Source organism: Monodon monoceros, unplaced genomic scaffold, assembly GCF_005190385.1.
Source record: "Monodon monoceros isolate NGI ecotype Baffin Bay Population unplaced genomic scaffold, NGI_Narwhal_1 Super_Scaffold_21, whole genome shotgun sequence".
NCBI classification, from domain to species: domain Eukaryota; kingdom Metazoa; phylum Chordata; class Mammalia; order Artiodactyla; family Monodontidae; genus Monodon; species Monodon monoceros.
Genome location: NW_021703778.1, coordinates 127,542,820 through 127,563,523, shown reverse-complemented (window position 1 = coordinate 127,563,523; position 20,704 = coordinate 127,542,820). Strand labels below are relative to the sequence as shown.

General features: G+C 38.2%; 1 pseudogene; it reads right to left on the bottom strand.

Moving 5' to 3' along the window:
- Nucleotides 1-20,704, bottom strand: part of LOC114903907 — a 161,615-nt pseudogene that overhangs the window by 16,380 nt on the left and 124,531 nt on the right.

Below are 20,704 nucleotides of genomic sequence, written 5' to 3'. Positions count from 1 at the left end.
GCGAGATTGAAAATGTATAGTAAGTAGAGAGTCTAATTGGTGAAGGAGAATTCAGAGGAAGATAAAGGGGGATGAGATTAACAACACTGGCAGAGCAATTGTGAGGTGGAAAAAAGTGAATGTGAGGGAGCACAGGTCAGATGTCCTTGATTTTCGTGGTAAAGAAATAGGAATGAGGGTATAGAGGTTTCTTTGGAGACTTCAGGAAAATGGAAAAATTTAGAAATGCTACTATGGGGAATATGATGTGGCATTAACTAGACATGAATAAAAGGATATCCAATTAACCCTGGACACCCGACCGAGATGCAACAGCAGGGATTTGTGGGGAATCCAAGCACAACCTCCAGTAATGACCCGCCTTCTGGAATGGTTAAAGTTAGGGCATATGGAGATCACAGGCTTGGAAGAGCCAAGTCTGTAGAGGAGAGATTTTCACATGAAAGGATTTGTCCAGCCAACCCAGGCTGGAAACGAGGAAGTAAAGACAGAGGTGGGGAATAGGTGCAGATGGCGGAATTCCAGGGTGTAGTGAGGACATAGTGACGTGTTGGCTTGGTGGGCACAAGGGGGAAAGACAGGGCATTATTATCAGATGGGTATCTGGGGAGTGTGAGATCCTGGAGGTGGCAAAGAAAAAAGGGCCAAGAATCAAGTCTTGAAAAAATGTGCACAAGGGCAGAAAGAAGAGAAGCTAGAAGATAAGAGAGAATCATCAGAGAGGCAGCAAAACAAAAGAAGGTCATTTTACAGAGATCAAAGAGAGAGAGAATTGCAAGGAGAAGAGTTTACACAGCATATTTTTACATAATAATCTTAACAAATATGCACTGTCGTAGAATAATGATTATTGAATGGTAGTTACAAGCCAAGCACAGTGCTAACGGTTTTAAAGGCATCGCCCTAGCAAAGTGTTCCAACACTCCAATGAGGCAAGTGCTCTTATCATTGATGCTTTGCAGCTGAAGAGGATGAGCCATAGCTGTGTGAATAACTTATCCAAGGTCACACAGCATGAGCTCCTAACCTCGACACTGAACCTCTTTTACCTTAATAACAACATTATGTCTGAAGCAGTTTCTATATTATTACCATCATTTTGCAAATGCTGTATCAAGCCCATGCATTATCTTCATTACCTTTCAGGCAAGTAACGAAGAATTCAAGGACTGAGACCAAGAAATGATTGTTGGATTTGTGCACTGGGAGATGGTTAGAACTGATGACAGAGCAGAGAGGGGGGATGTACAGAGCACGTTACTGGGAGACAAGGACTGAGCGGGGGTGAGGTGAGAGGGGTGAAAGAAGCACATAGCGTAGTTAGGATCATGGGGATTGGAGTTTGACACAAATGAGTTCAAATACAGCCTGAGTCACTCAGTTGCGTGATCTTGGACAAGTCTTTCCATGTTAACTAAGTTTCCTTTGCTTTAGGTGTACAATGATCATACTTCATAGGGTAGTTCTGAGAATCAATCAACACAATTCCTATACGTATTTTTGCTGTTCTGGGCTCACAATACCCATTCAAAAATGTTTTTATTATGCATATTGCATATACACTGTGGTTAACTGTACTGTAATCTCTTGATTTTCTTTTTAAGATTCTCTTCTACTTAGGTATCCATAATATAGCCATGTTTTGATGATTCCCTTACTACCTCTCTGCTCTCTGGTTTCTTGAATTAATGTAGCACATATTACATTTCTGAGAACTTTTGAATATATGTGTTTTTTTTCTCAGACAAAAGTTTGTGAGACGGGTACAGCAAATTCTGTTAGCTCCTCTAGGTTGGGAATGATGTATCCTGATTAAACAAATCTTCTGCTTTATACCAGACACAGATAATCGTTTGTCAAATAATTAACATAGAACACATTTACTAAAACTGTGCTCCTTGTAATGTGAACACTGTTTAGTGATTCAAAAAGTCAACTTAGGATTTTTACTGTCTTCATATCTCTGTATCATCATTAAGAGAACTTATTGTCATCTTTCCTAGAGGTGCGGAACACCAGTTACACTCCTCGTTACAGAGAGCATCTGACCTCTGTGAAGATAAATATGTACAATATACCTTTACATATACATTGTGTTCAAAAAGGACAAGTCCCTAGAACACTAAAAATACAGTAGGGAGATCAATTACACATATATTCGGGGTCAATATTTGGGATTAAGGAAACACTCAGAGTCACCAGTAATTTTTGGAGCTCAGCATCAACCTTCTACATTGTTCCTCCAGATCAGAGAAGTGTAAGTTTAGCTAGACAGGGAGAAAGCCAAAGATGACCTAGAAATTAAGCACATCTGTTATATTCATTGAGACATCAGAATTTAGCTTTTGGAACTAAAGGCTATGTTTTAGATAAACTCCATTTTTAAAGAAATCCTTATTAAGGACCTCTAAACACAGGACCAAATTCTGTCCTCAGATTCTTAAGCAAAACTGGGTCTGAAATCAATATAGGCACTGTTAGAAAGGATCTGAAGATTGAATCAGAGAATAGGATTTGGCCCCTAGGACACAAACCACGCTACTAATCCCGGAGAAAGGATTTGCCTATTTAAAGGATTATAAATTTTTGAAAAGCATATTCTGTTGATAATACTTTTCATTTCCTGCAAATCAAATTACTGAGGGATATTTTCATTGTGAATAGAGTTGGACAATGTTTTCATTGTTGTTTTTCGAGTATAAAAGGGTACCAAATTTCAAAGTAATTAGATGTGAAGTTTCATGGCCCCAAATGGCTACACATCTGAAGATTCGAGCAAATACATTAGAAATAATGCCTACTAGCAAACCAAAAGACACTTACATCTAAAAGAAAGTCTACTTGATTTGTGATACTGGCACTTATGAAAGTATGAAAGTATCTGCAGTTTTACATGACAGTGACAGCTCAGAGAGATCTGGACGATGAAGGGCAAGTCTAGCAGTCTTGCTTGGTGGGCTCTGTCACATGCTGGCTACTTCCCACTCTGGACTCATTTTACTCTAGTGAAAGACATGGCTTGTAAGTCATGTTGAAAGACAGTGTTTTAGTAATAGGAAAACTCATTGGTTCTCGAACTTCCTTAATGGAATGAGCCTTCCAGAGGCTATTTGTCAGGCACAGAAGAAAAAGAGAGAGAGAAAGCAAGCAAGAGAAACATTTGAGGTCATATAACACTTTGGTCTCTAATGTTCTCAATGTCTCCCTCTGTGCACAGACCTCACTTTGAAGTTATCACCAGCCATAGGCCTAGAAAATCCTCTCATTGGAGACCATGTCTAATGCTTTGTTCTAAAAGTCACCTAGAAGGTTTTCTCTAGAGTAGCAGTCATCGTCAGCCTCGGCATCATCCCCACAAAATTACAATAAAGGTTTGCATCCTGTGGGCTTTTTCTTGTTCTGAATTTTCTGCTGTCGCTCAGACAATGGGCCAACCATTTATGAGAAAGGAAAGGCAGGGTCGGGTGGGGAAAGAGACTGGCAGAAGTCACAGCATAATGCTATTAGTCTGAACTCTCCCATGACGGAACCCTCACTGGGAAAGAAAATTATATGGGAAAGGATGATAACCTCATGGGGCAATAACCATCCGAGACATCCTGTTCCACTGTGTACAGGTTATTAATTTGATTACCGTTCAGAGAAGTAGCCAAACTTCAGGAGCCCTCTCAGAACCTAGTCAATCCTTTCAAGGTTTGCCCATCTCTAATGAGCTGGGTCTTTTCAGCAATCATCTAACCACATGATTTCCTTAATTTTCAGCCGGTTGCATAACGACAAAGATAAATGTGGCTTTTCCCAGCTGCTTCTAAAATAAGTTCAAGACTGAATTAATATGAATGGAAATACTTTTTGTTTGTGTAAAGGGTAGAGGAAAGAAACCACATGTGTGGGGTTTGCCGACACCTGCTAAAATGTACCCTATGTGTCCCACACTTGGGACCCAAGAGTGGCAAAGACGGCATAATCAGCTCCTAGAACCCCAAACTCCTAAGATGGTGAAACTCCATCAAATTCATTCAGCACAAGCTAGAAAACTCCAAAATTACCAAAATAGACTTAGTTGTAAAAGAAATCTTTTGGGGGATTCTTGAATCCCATCACTTGTCCAATGAAATATGACAACTATGTTATTTCTAAAAACAAGGGTTGCCATGTGTTGAAATATCTCCAATCTGTCAACTTATGTTCTTGTCAAGCTCTCATTTGTATTAGGAATATAATGGGTGATGGGAGGGCTTGGGAGTCTGAGAACAGCAAAGATTTAATGACTGTAGAGGGAAAATATCCTACTTGAAATTGCACAGAAAAGTGGGAGCCTCATACCGAGTGAGAATCTTGACCTAACTGAAAAAAAAGCATTCCTTACTTGTTAAATTGACATTCTCACCATGTACCATTAACACTTATTTGGGACACATTTGTAGTGAATAGATGCCCTCCAATTAAATAACACCTGTGTGGGACACTATAAATTGAAAGTTAAAAACAAACACACAAAAGACTTGTTCTGTCACAGAACCCCATAATCTAATGGGGGGAAATAGCTCCCACAGACCAAAGAACACAGAAGGTCTTGAAGATGGAAAGACACAAACGAGGGGCAAAGTTCCTGAAGGCTAAGTGAAAATGGAAAAGAATGATGAGGTCAGTCAGGATACTTTTTCCAGGGAAAGTTGAATATTTAGGTAGATTTGAGAGGATAACATGGCTGGATGGATAGAAGAGAGGATATTCTAGTGGAAATGGAGGACATTAAGACCCTGAAGCTCAATCCATTTTATCTCTTTGTTCTATTCCCTCCATCTGAACTGCAGCCCAATCCCCTCCTCCTCGCAAGTAGAGGAAGAGTAGATATGGCTTCTGTGGTTAAGTTATAAAGATCGTGTTGCTTGTTAGGTACTGCAAAGTATTTTTCTGTTACTAACAAGCAAATCAAATCAGATCAAACTGTTCAAACTCAGTTCACTTTCTTATAAGAAGATAGACATGGGTTTCGGGGGGAAGGTTATCATTTGCTTTCTTATTGTCTCATCTTTCTTTAAGCTCCATCAAGTGGCTTTACTATACATCATGATGATTCCTTTCAATAAGTTCTTTAATGCATCAAACTACCCCACGAGGCAAAAAATCTTCAGGGTGCTGATCCACCTTTAAGACAAATCCCTTTCGATTTCTTCTTAACCAGTTGCTTTAAATTCCCTTACTCTCCTCTCATCTGTGCTATGTAAATTCAGATTAAAATGCAGTCAATTAAATCCATAAATGCCCTAATAGTCAATTTGATATTCCTGTTATTTATGTCTAAGACCAGAGTGTCTTAAGCATGAGTACCGTGTATCGGTACTTTCTGCATCCAGGCCCTGGCCTAAGCCCTCCACATTCATTAGTTTATTTAATCCTTATAGCAACACTAAACAATGTTTCCAAATTCCCAACAGGTATTAAGCTTTAGGAAACAAGAAATCAGAATTCCCAGAAATTCTTTTGAATTCCTGAAATCATAAGTTATTCTTTATTTTAGTAGTATTTACCAAGGAAAAGTATTTTAGTAGTGGTTTTTATTTTATTTTATTATTATTATTTTTTTAGTATTTTAGTAGTACATATTTATAAAGACCTATATGCTATACTGAATAATCAGAACCTGGAAAATGTGCCAGAAAAAATTATTGGATAATGCTAGAAAAACCTAACATTTGGGTATCCTCGCAAGATTATCAGCACTACACAGAATCATACGTCAAAATCGCTAATTTAGGGACTTATTTTGTTTCCAAATGTGTTATTTCTGAAAATAACAACTCATAAGATTTACATAAAGTATACTATGCCTACAGACTTATTGATATTGATAATACTTTGTTCACAAGAATGGCTCACCATGAGTCACAGAGAAGACCACAAATAAGTTCTTGTAACATGGTTCGTTGAATTTCTATTGCTATGTAGCAAATTGCCACAAATTTAACAGCTTAAAACGGCTCACATTTATTATCTCACAGCTCTTTAGGTCAGGTCCACTGGGCAGAAATCTAAGTATCAGCTGAAGGCTCAGTTCTCTTGGAGGGGGATGGGTGGCAGGGCTGGTTCAGGGTTCTCTCCAAGCTCACCGGTTGTTGGAAGAATTTATTTCCTTCTGGTTTTAGGACTGAAGTCCCCACTTTCTTGCTAGCTAATGGCTGAGGACCCCTCTCAGGTCCTCTCAGGTGCATATCCTTGTAAGCTTGGAGTAGGCAATAGTTTCTTAGATATGACATTAAAAGCAAAGCAACCAAATTAAAAATAGATAAATTGGACTTCAACGACGTCAAAAACTTGGGGGTTTCGAAGGACACTATCAAGAAGGTGAAATGCCAACCCATAAAATGGAAAAAAGAATGTTTGCAAATCACATTTCTGATAAGGGGCTAACATTCAGAATATATAAGAACACTACAACTTGAAAATTTTAAAAAGACAAATTACTCAATTTTTTAAATGGACTAAAGATTTGCATAGACATTTCTTCAAAGAAGATATACAAATATCAATAAGCGCGTGAACAGATACTCTACATCATTAGCCACTAGGGAAATGGAAATCAAAACCACAAAGAGATATCACTGCACATGTACTAGGATGGCTATAATATTAAAAATATCCATTCATCAACTGGTGAATGGATAAACAAATGGGGTATAGCCATACAATGAAATTTTAGCTAATCACAGAAAGGAAAGAAATACTGATACATACTACAACATGGATGACACTTAAAAACTCTACGCTAAGTGAAAGAAGCCAGACCCCAAACACTATATATTGTATGATTCCATTTATATATCCAGAATAGATAATCCATAAAGACAGAAAGTAGATTAATGTTTGCGAGGGGCTGGGGGGTTGGAGAAATGAGAATCGTTAATGGATATGGGGTTTCCTTTTGGGGTTATTAACATATTCTGGAATTAGGTATTGGTGATTGTTGCACAACTTAGTGAATATGCTAAAAACAAATTAATTTTTCACTTTGGTGAATTTCATGGCACGTGAATTGTATCTCAATTAAAAAATAATAGAGACCATAGAAGAACTTGGCTTTTGTTCCAAGAGGAAGGAGATAGAAAAGGAAATAGGAGAAGGAAGAGAAAGAAAGAGCTTTTGGGGCAACATGGCTGGAGACTGGGCCTTACTTGTTGAAAGGGACAAGGATAATTTTAAGATTAAGAATGTCCAATATTCCATGTTAAGATGTTGCAATATTAAATCCTCTCCATCTTACCAAAACCTCAGTGAAGTCTGATAAATACATAAAGACTTCATATAAATTGTTTGTTTGTTTGGGTCTTTCTTCGTGTGTAAGAGGTGGAATTAAGTAAAAGCTCAGAGTTCCAAGTGTAGGTCAACACACCATGGAATAGGAATATAATGTGAGGAATGACGTGACCAACCACAAACAGAACTAACATGGGAACTTGGAACCAGAGGTGCGCATGGGAATGTGAGCCCTTGGAAATTTGCAGAAAACTTGGGAAAGGTGCTCTACTCTCCACAAACAGGGAATGGAGTTTTTAGATAATATTATCTCAATCTTAAGTGTAAGGGTAACTCCTTACCCTTACTCACAGAGAACATGTGAGTAATCAGTAAAATTTAGTCTAAGAAAAATTTGTATTGCTTCTTTCATAGAAGATTTAGTCCAGGCCTGCCCTCATGAGGGCTATGTGTATTTCAAATCTCTATCCTCAGTTTCCCAGTTTCTATAAAGTGAGAGGGTTGGTCTAGGTCCTTTTCCATCCCCAAATTCTTAAACCCTAAAAAGTTTTAAAAATGCAGCTGAGGTATTCAGTCCAAAGCTTTCTGGGTTAAAATTTTTTTCACTGACAATTTACCCTCAAATCACTAAAATTTCAAATCAGTCAGTTAGGAAAGTCACAAGGATGCCAGCAAGTACTCGCTAACAGATATAAAGCAAAGTTCTTTTTCAACTGGACACGTAAGGCAGGAGAGAACATCCTCCAGACCTACAGTTCTTAAAATCAGTTCTTAAAAACTCAAGGTCCAAGTCCATATCAATGTATTTAGAAACAGTTTTAAATTTAGAGTAACCTAATTTGCAAAATGGAGAAGGGTAACTTCTTCATAAGAATTTTTCTTTCCTTCTTTGGCAACTTTTTTCTATCCAGAGAACAATATCCCATGAACAGCCTTGTTCCTGTAACTAAACACTCTCATATGAGCCAAATCCCAAAAAAATCAATATAAAGTTTTTATTCCTGTCCCTCTACACCTAAAAACCACCTAGAAAGTGTAGAGCAGTCAAGAACAGGCTCCCAGGAAAGAAAGGTCTTCCATCTAGAATATAAACTCTGTGAGGGCAGGAGATGTCTTATTCATCATTATATCCCCAACACCTAGAATAACGCCTGACACAAATCAATTGTTTAATAAGTGTTTATTAAATAAATGAATGGTTGAAATAGCCACTCTACCACCATGACTTAATTCAATGAACCTCCAATTCTCCATCTGCAGAATGGAGATGATCGCACTTCCGTCATAGAACTTTCTACAGTGTAGGGTATGCAATGAGCTTAGCACAGGGCTGGCACGTAGCACTTGCTCAATCCATGGTGCCTCTTGTTGCTATTTTTATAGCAACCTGTCTTTGAAACATTTCCTGATATACATTATGAAAGAGTCTTTTAAAAGTCACACAAATCTGACTAGCAGAGCAGCATAAGGATAAAGAAATTTCAATTTCAATCAAAAGCCAACACAAATAACAACAGAGAGAATAGTTTTAATGGGGGAACCACTGTTTGCCCATCAAAGATCTCAGATTTCGAAGGGGCAAAAATGACATTTCCAATTCTGATCTCTCACAGCCCCCAGAAACACTTCAGGAGGAAAAATAGTACTGCCACGGCCTTAAAGCATCCACCAGACTGTTCCCAGCTTTACAGCTTTAGAAACTTTGATAGAAATCAGGGGTATTGATGGGAAATCTATGAATGGAGTAATCCCACTGCTTTAATTCATACCACAGAATGTCTGATTGTTCAGTTTTGCAAATTAGCAAGTGAACGAACCAATTTAAAGAAATAAGGACAATGCCACATAAAACACACTCCTCTTGTTTATCTTGACAAGGCATGGTTCCATTTTAATGATTTATGTTAATGTTTTATTGTACAGTGGTTATGCCCTGAAGTGCATTTTATAAGACTAATGAAGTCTTAGTAATCCCAGACGTCTTCTCCAGCATTCTCTTATTATGTCTTTGCTGAGAACTCGTGTGGGAGAGACCACCAACCATCGTTTGAGTAAAGAAGTTTGTGAATTAGTGAAATGAAAATCAGTCAAGTTCTACAGTAGTGAGGAGTCCAGAGGCCACTCCGATGGGATTCTGTGTTCTCACACAAAAAATTGTCTATTGGTCTTCATTACGAGAGATGAGCAAACTCTGCTGTATTTAGGGTTCATCAAACATCAAACCAATTTTTTTCAAATGTTTTGGGTTTGCCAAAATCCAAAACACGTTTTGCCCTTAGCATTTTTCCCTTCATTTTCAAACCCCTGTGTATTTTAAGGGAAATTTAATCCTTATGTTTCTGACTCATTTACACTTAACACGTGAACATGTTGTTTCATAAGATTTATTTGAAGTCTATGAAGCCTTGTAAGTCTTTTAAAGTCCTTTTTCCATAGTGGCAGGAAGCTGAGTGTTCCAAAGACATGAAAACTTGGACTCCCAATGAGTGGAATGGGTTTGAAACTCAAGATTTGTTAAGACCCAATGTTAGATTGAGTTAGTCTTAGTAAAACCCACCTTCTCTCCCATAATTACCATCCTCTACTTTGGTGCATGGCTTTTAACAATGAAATTGCTGAGGCTACAAAACAGTCATTATTGACATTCCTGTGATATACGCCATCAGCTGGATTTCCATACAAGAGAAACGAGTGGAGGTCATTTATTACCTGTGGCCAGTGGAGTATAGTTTAAGTTCTGTACTTTCTAGCTTCTAGTCACAACCCTCCATGGACGCCGTTGTCTCCTGGCTGTTTAAGCTAAAAGTCCCTCCGCAGTCCTCACCCTTATCCTCTTCGACCTCCCCCAGCCTCACAAAGGGCTGGGTAGTGTGTGGGGAAGCCCATTACACTGGCATTCTACCAGTGCTACCAATCCTCGGAAGGCATATGGGATGGTGGAGGAGGGCTGTCAGAACAGAGTCTTTCTTACCCTAGAGATTCAGAGAATGAAACCCAAGGCAGTGATCAATGCATCGAGGTTTATTACAGATATTGTGGCAGTACTTGGGGTGGCGGGGGGCAGGGAAGGAATGGCGAGGCTTTGATTCCTTCCCTATGCTTATGTCCAGTCCTCTCATGTATCCTTTATCCCTAAGCAGCTATTTCCACTACAGTGGGACCCCAGACGGATCTACTAGGTTGGTATAGATGGGTCGCTCAGAGCCATCTCCAGATTCTTCCTAGAATGGATACAATCCATGGGCCCCCTGATGTTTCTGGAGGCCAGAAATGATTTGGAGTAATTAGCTGTAAAGCACAAGAATTTTAGACTTTTATCAAATCTAAACCTGTATATTGCCTCCACCACTTCTTAGTTGCTTGGTGCTTGGGAAGTTAACTATGTTTCTGAACTCTGTTTTCTAACTGCAAGTGGAGATTTAAAATATGCCTACCTCATAAAGTGATTGCACAAATTAAATGAGATTGAACATGGTGAGTGCTTAGTGAGCACATATTAAAACCACAGTGAATGGTACTTGTATACATTGCTATTACCGTTGCTGTTGTTCTTATTTTCAAACCAACTCCTAGAGGATTTCTCCTATCTGGAGTCCTTCTCCCCACTATTTACAACCCCTTTCCCCACTCCAGTATTTGGATAGGACTGAATATCCCAGAGTGGCATTTTGCTCTATTTATTTTTTGTCACTGTTGGATGTCCTCAGGGTGTCAAATTAGGAAAGGGTGCCTCCCTCCTATCTGCCCATGGGATCCATCCTGAGCAAGGCATTAGGAAAATCTTTAACCTAACCTTTAAGCAGTGGTCTTCAGTACCATCTCTTCTTAGGTACAACAGGTTGAATTCAAATATATTTGACTTTCTTTTGAGATGGTCTTCCACTTTTCTCCATTTCAATCGATTCCTCCTCTGTTGTCACTCCTCTGCAAGCAGACACATGTATTGATGGCCTTCTTTCTGCCTTCATGCCCTTTAATACCATTTCCTTCCGTTGTTTATGGAGTGCTTTCTCACTTCTCAACTCCTTCAAGAGGTATCCTCGGTTTAATTCATACCTTGTTCTCAAAACGAACCCCTCTATCCTTTTCCACAGATTAGTAAATGACTCTACCACCTTCCCAGATACTCAGGCCAAAACTCTGGAGCCACTTTCGTTCCTCCCTTTCCATATCTCCTTGCATGTAATCACTCCATTGATTTCACCTTGACAGCAAATGTATTTATCCTTCCTCTTCTCTCCACGTTCACCGCTAACACCCCAGGCTTATCCACTATTACCTGATGCCCACACAACTGTAACAATTTGAACTGCTGATCTTGTTTCCATTCTTCCCCTCCTACAATCCATTCTCCACATGGTAGACCCATCTTTAAAAAATGAACTTCTGATCATGTGATCCTTTTGCTTGAAGCCTGTTGTGGCCTTCCCATATTTCTAGGATCCTTCAAGACCCACATCATCTAGCATATCTTGTTTCACTCTCCCTCTAGGTCACTGTGCACCACACATACTAACCTTTCAATTCTCCAAAGGTGTTGATCTCTTTTCCACATGGGGGTCTTCCCTCTGTGGGTAACAAGTCTCTCCCATTTCTCTCTCAATCAGGTCAATTCCTACTCTTTCTTTCTATCAGAGCTGAAACGTCACTTCTTCTAAGAAGCCCTTTCTAACCTTCTTCATGCACGTTCACAGCACCCAGACTTCTTAGCACCCAGAGACTTATCACAAGCATCACTGACTAATTTGGGGGATGACTTTTGTTTACTAGCTCATAGTTGTGTCGTAAGCCTAAACTCCAGGCGGGACTGTGTCTCTTGTTCACTGCTGAATCCCCAGGGCTGACAGGAATGCCTCAGCCTGATTTATTCTTAATAAAAATGTCTTGAGTGAATTAACCCCACCTAACTCTGTGCATTCTTGCTTCACATCCCTTCCCATGTGAGTTTCAGTTTGCACAGCTGAAATTTGTACTATTCCAAAGGTCCTTTAGTGGTTGTAGTCAAGGTACTTGATCTGGTTCAGGATTAGATTGTAAGCTCTATGTGGAAAAATGCCACATTTTCTATTTCTTTTGTTTTCACCAATATTCATTATTCCCAATACTATGACATTATATTTACTACTGTTTACTGAATGGCTGGTAACTCACACTCTTCCTGGATAACTGTTTACTTATCTGCAAGATTCATCCTTTCTATGGCATCCAGTTATTGATATAACTCTGGTTATATATAGTTGATAGATTTTTCTACATATATATGGTTATATACAGATATGTATATGTTGATAGATTCTTCTACCAACTGAGTGGCAATATGAAATCAATGTTGTCAAACTTCAGTAACCATTTTAAATTTTTAATAAATTATTAGCTTAATATTCAGTAACTTCATATTTCTGATAAATCATATTAATTCTAAGGCATGACCTAATTACATGAGAAAAAATAGGATACAAAGACATTTAAAACACATCGTTTAAATTCATTAACTGATTGGTTGAGGGCCACCCACATTAGGGAGGGCAATCTGCTTTACTCAGTCTCATGTTAATCTCATCTAGAATGTTAATCTCACCCCGCAGAAACACCCAGAATAACGTTTGACCAAATATCTGGGCACCTCATGGCCCTGTCAAGTTGACACATAAAGTTAGCCATCACACCTTGGTTTTCCTAAATCTTTCTGCTTTTGTCTTTAAGAATGTTTTAAAGATTAAAAAGATTAAAGTCTTACCTCAAACTTTAGACTAGATTAAATCCCCTTAGTCATCTTCATTCCTATAGTCCCCTGTCCTTTCGTTTTGTTTTTTTTTTTTTTGGCTGCGTCAGGTCTTAGTTGTGGCACACAGGATCTTTGTTGAGGCACGCAGGATCTTTTGTTGCAGTGTGTGGGCTTCTCTCTAGTTGTGGTGTGTGGGTTTTCTCTCTCTAGTTGTGGTTCATGGGCTCTGTAGTTTTATGGCACGCGGGCTCTCTCGTTGAGGCGCACGAGCTCAGTAGTTGTGGCGCGTGGTCTTAGTTGCCCTGCAGCATGTGGGATCTTAGTTCCCCGACCAGGGATTGAACCTGAGTCCCCTGCATTGGAAGGCGGATTCTTTACCACTGGACAGCCAGGGAAGTCCCCCCTGTCCTTTCTTATTTATGACATTTATCATTCTTGTAATCAATCACACGTTTAATATCAGTAATTCTCCTGTCCTATAGTTCCATGGCTGCAGAGGCTATATTTCACTTAGTTTCTGCTACTGTCCTAGGTCCCAGCCCTGTGCCTGGCCCAGAGGAGGCACCTGACAAACACTGGTTGAATTGAATTGACTACGTTCTAGTTCCTTGGTTTTATGACCTTTGAACCATTGTTCTCCAGGTCTGCATCTATGCTGCGCTGTATCCCAAGTATAAATGGTGACAGCCTTCTTCCCATCTGTTTTCTACTGAACAACGGGACCATGACTAAAATTTTTCTCAAGCTTTGGGTTTAGCCAAAATCCATACTCAGTCAAACAACCAACATTCTGGATCTGTTGCTCATTCTTCCAGCACAGGACAGCGGCTTCAGCAGCACACAACCCAGCCTGTCATTGTCTACGCACAGCACCCTCAGAGGGGAAACCCTCTCTCTTGAGGAAGAGCACAATTAAGGTGATTGTGACTACAATTATTTGCCAGTCCAGCTTTGCATCCCTTGATAAACTTTATTATCAAATGTAATAGAAAAAAACAAAAACAAAGGAAATCCTGAGGCACTTCTCAGATAAGACAATCTGGGGCATCTCCCTCTTAAAAAATTTTTTTGATAATATGCATTCCATGTTTAAACTTGAAATATTATATTATGAAATTTCTCTACATCTTACTATATTTAAACCATAGCTACTCTTTCATTTTTACTAGGAGATGAAAGCTTAGCAATACCCTAATTTACATTAATGTTTAAAAAGAAAAATTATGACAGCAATTACCACTGAAATGCTGCCCTAACATTTAAAGTGTCACACATGCAAATGTAGCTATTTATTATTTTCCTCTCTTTCAGCACTATAGTAGAGAAGGAATGAGGTCAGCCTAAGACTCAAAAGACCTACTTTTGATTCTTGGTTCCATCTCTTTCTAGCCTTGTAACTTTAGCTATCAACTCATCAACATGTAAAATGACGATGGTTAATGCCTTTCCTACCTGTCCCCAAAAGAGTTGTATAAATTAAGAGAAATCCTATGTAAACATACTTTTTAATTATTAAGGACTACAGATGTGAAGCTAATACTGATGCTACGTTAAACAAGTATATTTAACCTATATTTTTAAATAAAGGTTTTCTCAAAATGAATTTTCCATTAAGATATGACATAAATTGTACTTTTAAACATTTTCCCCAGAGTTCATACTTAACTTTTTTATACAGCAACTTCTTTTCCTAACTCCATTAGGATATCTTGTACTTAATGAGTAATGAACATATAATTTGTTGAATGAACAAATGATTACTTCATCTTTTCAGGCGGGTAGTTATTTGATAAAGCAACACCTTTAGTTAATTTCTTACCCAATGCATATATAGGCAACTGCAATTTTCAGGAAGAACTTTACACCTCAAGGAATTCAATGAATTTTATTTAAGTTAAAGATGCTCTGATATAAAGCACCAGGCAAGATGCTAAATAAAAGGCAATGCTGGCACCATGTTTAAACTTCTCAGTGAGGCTTCCATCTTAGAAAAGGATTCCTTGATGGTTTATTTCCACCAGGGCATCAGAGACAGCAGCCTGCTCTCACCATCTGGGTATAATAAAGGAAGAATTTGAGTCATAAAAATTTCTACCCAATTTAAGATGCACAGTATTGCTTTTCTCAAACTAACCACCCCTGGTGGTTCCAGTTAATACTTCCGTTCAAATTTTTAAAAAAAAAAACCTTAAAAGCCTTTTAAGCTGACACTCAAAATAATTTGGGAAACAATGCTAAGATTTAATCTTTTTACATCAAACCTCCTGTGAGATACGACTGTGTAGGCTCTCCCCAGTTCTCCCCCACTTATGGCAGACCTGCTGAGAAGCAATGTACAGGGTAGGAATCAGCCTTCCCAGGAAAGTGAATAATGAGACAATGTTCATTTTAGATTTCTCCACAGAGCCGGGTTTAATCAAAAGCAAAAACAGCAAATCCAACAGAGGATTGGATTCTGTCGAGTCACAGGCAAACTGAGTCAAGAGAAAAATATAATTTTTTTACTGCTTTTCCAAAGTCTGAATCTTTGTCAAGCAATATCCCATGATTTTTTACCAGCTTATGGGAAAATATTCTCTACTTAACCTGGCTACTGGATATACCACAGACTCAACAAGAAACTGGTGTGAACCAAGAGTAGAAACTTTGGAATTGACAAAAACATATTTTCCAAACATTGGTCTTGAATTGCCTTGGATTAACATAGGTTCATTTGAAGTAGGAGGAGAAAGAGCAGGAGCAAAGAGAGCATAATGATGAAGAAGCATCTCTTCTACCTCTCCTTGGTAAAAAATTTAGTTTCTTATACAGATTTTTAAGATAAACAAAATTTCGGACTTTCTAGATTGAAAAACAATGAAAGAAATCACAAGCGGAAAAAAATTTTAGACCGACTTTATAAGAATGGAAAATTCATGGGCATCAAAACCAAACAGGAATAATTTGGCACAAATGTGACCAAGAGTTACTATCATTACTGTGTAAAGAGCTCATTCGAGTAGATAGAAACGACAAAAACACCCCCCCCAAAAAAAATTGAACAAGGGGTACAGACTATCACAAATGGAGAAATCCAAAGCAAAGAAACATATGAGAAAAGCTCAACCTCACTAGTAAGCAAATAGTTACAAATTAAAAGAAAATGCTATGCTTCATCTGTTAAACTGACAAAGATTTTAAAATAATACAAATTTTAATGAATATAAAGTGAGATGTATAAAACTCTTAAACATTGCTGGCAAGAGTATAACTTATTTTAACTTTTCTGAAACCATTTTAACCACAAACATTCAAAGTTTTAAAAACACCCTTAATCTTTAACCCAATACATTCATTTCTAAGGTTCATTATCCTAAGGAAATAGTTAAAGAATCTCACAAAGACCCATGGGGAAAAATACTCATCGTCATTTTTATATAATAGAGGAAAATTATAAATAATCTAAGTTATAACAATAAATGACCAAGGGATTTAATATGATGGAATATGATGTCAAAATGAAAAGAATAATTGATAGCAATGCAAAATGCCATCCCATGGAATCAAGTGAAAAAGTAGAACACAAAACGATATATTCACCATCACCATATTTTGGCTAAAATACATGCATAGGAAAAAAAGACAAGAAGGAAATACAAGAATATGTCAATAGGGGATAAAGGAAACTATATTTTCTTCCTTGTACTTGTATATTTTCTAAATGTTTTATACTAAACATTATTTTATAATTTTTAAAAGTTCTGATTATGGAATAAAAGACCCACTACTGATAAATTCTTGTCTGATAGGTCAGTGGGATATCAACTTGGCTTCAGAAGGGAGTCAGTGAGTGCAAAAACAATAATATTTCTACTTGTTTTGAACTGCAAAGCTCAAAATCAACCTCATCCAAGCGTCCATGGAAATATCCCTAAGTATTCTAACTCAAAGAAATCTCCCCTTCAAAAATTCACTTTGTTTACATACATCTTTTTATTTAAGAGCTATCATTGATCTATTATCCTAAAAACATTAGATGTGTTAATTAACCATCATTATTCCCATTATAAAGATGGGAAAATGAGGCATAGAGCAGTTAAGTGACTTGCCCAGAATCACACAACTAATAAGTGATAGAATGAGGATTGAAATCCAGTCAGTGGATTTCAATCCACTTCTACACCACATCTCTCTACAGCATTTTCGTACGTTCTGTCTGCTGTGTCACCATTTCATGTGTGTTTAGTCTCCCCAGTGAGAGTGTAGATCCTTTAGGGGCAAGCATAGGACCTTGGACTTCTTCATCTTGTCCTCAATAAAGCCCAGAACGTTGTTAGAGACTAAGGATGCTGATCATAAATATGGATTTAATTGTATCAAAAAGCCAAGTTGCATGTGTTTACTCCAAGAAGAATACTTTAGAAATTATTATTACCAGTTTTCAAGACTTGTTTCCTAGACAGATATCTCTAAAAAGCAAACAATAGCTGGTCTAAATATGCTCCAGCCTTAACTTCCCTGATTCCGCAACAAAAAGACAAATTAAAAAAAAAATTTTCACTGAAAAAATCAAGATGTTATGAATGGCCTTTCGTATAAACCCATTCATTATCTGTGGAATTCTTTAGGACAAGTGCAATTCAAAGGTGAGAAATAAAGACGGATAGAATCAAAGATCCTCCTTTTGCATTCTTGCCAGATAGGCAAATGGTTTATAAACTTAGCTTCTGAAAGGAGGTGGTAAGTGCAAAGCACAATTATCATACTACCTGCTGCCTCAGCCAGCTTGGTGGGGAAACATGTTTAATAGTTTGTAACGTGATGCAAGTTTGGTGGGGGAGATGGCCAAGATAATAAAGAAACACAATGTGTTATCCAAGTGAAATTACTGGCGAATTCTGGGTTGGTAGATTACCTAAATTGTATTTTGGCCAAATGATTGAACTGAAGGTCTCCTAATGGTTAGAAAACCCTGCTGGACCCTTACTGACCAGGGAAGACTCAGACTCCACGTTGTAACAACAACCACCAGAAACCAAACTTGCAGTTATAGGGGTCAGATTGGTGGTTGCCAGAGTAGAGGTGGCGGGGGAGTGTGAAGGTGAGCAAAATGGGTCAAGGGGGTCAAAAGGTACAAACGTCCAGTTATAAGTCATGGGATGTAATGTACAGCACGGTGACTATAGTTAATAATACTGTTGTATATTTGAAAGCTGCTAAGAGAGTAGATCTTAAAAGTTCTCATCACAAGTAAAAAAAATTGTAACTGTGAAAAAAAAAAAAGACTCCATGTTGTAAGTCAGTTGAAAGCCAGTCCTTCCAGCAGTGGCCCCTGACACCAAAGCTGGCACAGGCCTGGTTCAGAAGAAAGAGTGCCAGCATGTTGAGTCACCAAATCATTTTCTGGAGCAGATTTTTCTTGGATGTCTCCCATGCAGTTGCATCAAGGAATGGATCGTATTTCATTTATGAGCTCATAGCCCTAGGCAATGTCTCTATGAATATTCAGAGAAGGGATTAAAGGAAGTGTCAAGAATATTTTTAAAATATCAAGGTGCTGAGGGCAATTTAAAAAATACTAGGCTTCTAAGACCATGCGCTGAAATCAACACCGGCATGAACTCATATATTGCTCTAGCCATGTTTGTCATTTCTAGTGACTGTTGCCATGCTTCTTACATCCCATATCCCTTTCTTATTTTATTTTATTTTTTAATTTTTATTTTTTAACACCTTACTGGAGTATAATTGCTTTACAATGCTGTGTTAGTTTCTGCTGTATAACAAAGTGTATCAGCTATATGCATACATATATTCCTATATCCCCTCCCTCTTACATCTCCCTCCCACTCTCCCTATTCCACCCCTCTAGGTGGTCGCAAAGCACCGAGCTGATCTCCCTGTGCTACTATCAGAATGGCCATCATAAAAAAATCTACAAACAATAAATGCTGGAGAGGTTGTGGAGAAAAGGGATCCCTTTCCTATTTTAGAAAGCTGTTTAAAGCTATTTGCTAATGGAAACTCTGGCAGCACCTTCAGTGAGACAACTTTTGTAAGTTTACATCTACTGGATCCTATCTGTTCTTCCTGTTCCCAAGTATGTAAATAACACAGTGCTCAGTACTTGGTAGGTACACCATGTATGTTGTTAAACTCTTGGTTCTTTTTATTGCACTGTGGCCTAGTCGAAGAATCTCCTCTCCCCCTAAAACCTCCCTAAACTCATTCCCCACTCTCATTCAGTCCTTCCTTCCTATTATTAATCTCGTATCTTCTACACAAGATGTTCGCCTGTTGAAGGATATTTTGGTGGGGCATCTTCTGCTTCAGCTACAGCAACCAAAAATCCAACTCAAACATCTCTCCGCAGGGAGAATCTTAAGGTTGTCCAGCAGTTTGCCTCTTCCTGTTTCACCACAGCCACATCTTCACGGCCACACCTCTCAGAATCCTTTGTACATGATTCTCCTCCATTTCTCAGATTGTAGTATTTCTCCAAGTGCTTGTATCTGCAGGGGACAGAGACCAATTTCCTCAGGTGCTACAGTGTATCCCTGTCATATTTTAATTGTCTTCAAGGAGTTTTTTTTTAAACATCTTTATTGGGGTATAATTGCTTTACAATGGCGTGTTAGTTTCTGCTTTATAACAAGGTGAATCAGTTATACATATACTTATGTTCCCATATCTCTTCCCTCTTGTGTCTCCCTCCCTCCCACCCTCCCTATCCCAATCCTGAACTTGGAATTGGAAAACCTGATTTCTAGTATTGAATAATGGAAACCACTTAACTTTTGTCTCATTTCCAAATGGAAAATAAAGATCCCTATCCCAAATATCTCTTGGTAGCAAGGATTAGACGCTTTAATATATTTGAAAATGCATAAAGCCTATGGAATTATGCAAATAAAATATAAATACATACAGGTAAATTCAAACAATTTCAAAAATGTTAGTTGATTCAAAGTATGGAGTCACTCTTATGGTCAACCAAAATTTACCTATAAATGGCCAAATCAATCATATTCAAATTAAAAGAACCTTTTGCCCTTTTACTCTTCAAAACATTTAAGAGTATTGCCCTAAAAAGGTAAACACTATAACAGGTCTTTGAAGTAGGAACTTGTTCTGCTGCCTTTCCCCCTCATTCCAGCCCCTTCAAAGTCATCAAAGCAATGTTCTTAAAGTGTGAATGTCTTACAAGTAGCTTCTAATGGATTCACCCTTCACTCTGTTCCTCACTAATCAGAGGTAATCTGACTTTTACATTCCTAATTATGCCTTTTGCAAAGAGCATTAAGGCTAAGATTCATTTTAAACGGTCCTAAACGCATCTCCGCTTTTGACCTGGGCTGCTCTGGCCATCATGCCTCCTGATATTAGAGCAATCCTAAGGACAGTATGTCTCAAGGGCACCTAGACAGTAGGGTTTTTTTCAGGGTCACTTTCCATTCTTTTCCCTCAACTAACTGCGGGATGTTCCCTAACTGATGATTTCCTTAGACCCTTCCCAAAAGAAGATCAAAATTTTCAAAGGATCACCCTTGTCTGAAAGAGTGATTTTCAAATTTAGTGCACATTAAAACAAAAACAAAAATCCCAAATCTTTGGGGGATATTGTTCAAAATGAAGATCCCTAGCCCCATATCTCTGATATTTTAATCTGGCTGGGTGAGGCTAGGGATGTGCTTTTTTTTTTTTTTTTTTTTTTTTCCCGGTATGCGGGCCTCTCATTGCTGT